Below are 2,379 nucleotides of genomic sequence, written 5' to 3' on the forward strand. Positions count from 1 at the left end.
CTATGCTTGTATTGGCATGTTGTAGAGAACATGCGAACAAATGAATAAATAAAATATAATTAATAAGGCTTATGACAAGCAGTATCTAAAAATTTTTAAGGTCCCCCTTGGCCATCCTCATTTAGATATTAAATATCTGGACATATTTTTTCCTAGATGACAGACTTTTAAAGAGGAAAAGGTATCACCTCAGTAATTTAAATAAAGCGTAGATTGCAAAATGTGGGTTTCTGTATGGAGAAGATTTGACAGGAATGAAATTAGGTCATTGTGTATCCTACAACTTTAAAAGGTGAAGCCCAGAGACAATTTTACTTTCTTAACAACCTTCTTGAATGTACTTTCGACTGTTGTATTTCTCAGGCTGTAGGCCACTGGATTCAGCATAGGGATGGCAATAGTATAGAAAACAGGCATGATTTCATCTGTGTCCATGGAATGACTGGCGCTGGGCTGGGAGTACATAAAGATGAATGTCCCATAGAAGATAGGACTGCAGTGAGGTGTAAAGCACAGGTGGATAGAACCTCCTGAAAACCTTCTGCTGAGCACATCTTCATGATAGTGGCAAATATGAACAGGTAGGAGATCAAGATAATTCGAAGAGCAAGAAGGATGTTGAAGCTTGCACAACAACAAGAATCAGCTCAGTAATACATCTGTCAGAGCAAAAGAGAGCCATGACTGCTGGAACATCACAGAAAAAGTGATGTACCAGATTGGACACACAGAGAACGAATGTGTCTCTAATGTGGTTGGAGGTGTTCAGGAAACCATGGATGTAGGAGCCTATGACCAGATGGACACACACATTTGTCATCATTATGGTGGTGTAACATAGGGGTTTACACACTGCTGTGTAGCGATCATAGGCCACTGATGCCAAGAGTAAATTTTCCACAGTGGCAAAGACTATATAAAAAGAACAGCTGAGCAGCACATGCATTGTAGGAGATGACCTTTTCTCCTATAGGGAATCCAGCCATGACCTTGGGAGTGACAGCTGTAGAGTAACAAAAGTCCACCAAAGACAGATTACTAAGGAAAATGTGCATAGGCGTGTGGAGACCATAGTTCAAGAGAATCAACAGGATCATCCCTGGGTTTCCAACCTTGTTGATGAGATAAATGAAAGTGAACATGATGAAGAGGGGGACCTACAGTCCTGGGGCATTGGTTAGTCCTAGGAGATGAACTGTGTCCCTTCCGTATTGTTTTCCATGGATGTTGTTTGGGAATCACAGCCCTGCCACTATGAGAAATAAAAAAGAGTGATAAACAAGTAAGAGAAAGAAGTGAATTCATTTAATGTTACATGTATATTTTCATTATAGGAATAATTTATGCTTCAAGATTCTCCAGATCTAAAGATTTAAGGCACCAATTATCTATAGAGTTGCACACTGTCGAAGCTGAAAAATTTTCATGGGTCACCTTCAACTTTTAAATTTTATAAATATGTAAATGGAGATGTAGAAAAATATAATGTCTTGATTAATATGAAATGTTTTGAATGACTATGTCTGTCAATTCAGTTTTTCTGAGCCTCATCAGAGCTTATATCTATCTTGCTTATGTACCAGGAATTGCTCTAGACGGTTTGCATATATATTCATTAATTAGTCTTAACAACCCTATGGGATGGATTAATTGTTATTCTTTTATTTAACCTGTTAAGTACAAAGGTAGACTTACATATTTAAGTTTACAAAATTATTACTGCCAACTCTAAGTTTGTACTCAGGCAGAGTGATCCTCATGGCCACTGGTCTTAACTGAATTTAAATCGAATTGAATTTAATCCAGTTATAAGTATTCATTGTCTTTGATGTTCCAAGCTCAGTGTTTGGGGTTTCGCAATGAAGTAACTGAAAGATATATGCATAGTGCAAGTGAAAAGATAACTGGAGAAGTAGGAACATGTATAACTAACATGCAATTTTGAGGGGAAGGCATAGTGTTGGGTATAAATTTTGGGTTGTAGGAGGAGGTGCCTATCAGCCCTGCTATTTACTACCTAGGAATCATGGGTCCTAACCTAACTCCCTTGAACCTGATTTTCTCCATCTTCAAAATGAGACCTAACTCAAGGCATTATTGTAAGAATTAAATGAGATAATATATAAAAACAATAAGTAAAATGTTGGGCATATGCACAAACATTAGTGCTAGGTACAATACTAGGATTGGGATTAAGATTAAGATGAAATGATAATCTCTCTGTTGTTTGAGAAAGGTGCATGATGAAAAACAAGGTTCAAGTGTGGTTGCGTTTTGTAGTCTTGCAGACTCCCTCTTAGATTTGCCTTTTCTCACACACTTGGTCCACTGAGATTTTCTGTACCTCCAGTGTTTCTTAGTCTGTCCCTCCTCTATTTG

General features: G+C 37.7%; 1 pseudogene; it reads right to left on the reverse strand.

Moving 5' to 3' along the window:
• Positions 1-285: 285 nt before the first annotated feature.
• On the reverse strand, positions 286-1,222 carry LOC105304773 (annotated as a pseudogene).
• Positions 1,223-2,379: the final 1,157 nt, after the last annotated feature.

Source organism: Pteropus vampyrus, unplaced genomic scaffold (assembly GCF_000151845.1).
Source record: "Pteropus vampyrus isolate Shadow unplaced genomic scaffold, Pvam_2.0 Scaffold352, whole genome shotgun sequence".
In the NCBI taxonomy this organism is placed as follows: Eukaryota; Metazoa; Chordata; class Mammalia; order Chiroptera; family Pteropodidae; genus Pteropus; species Pteropus vampyrus.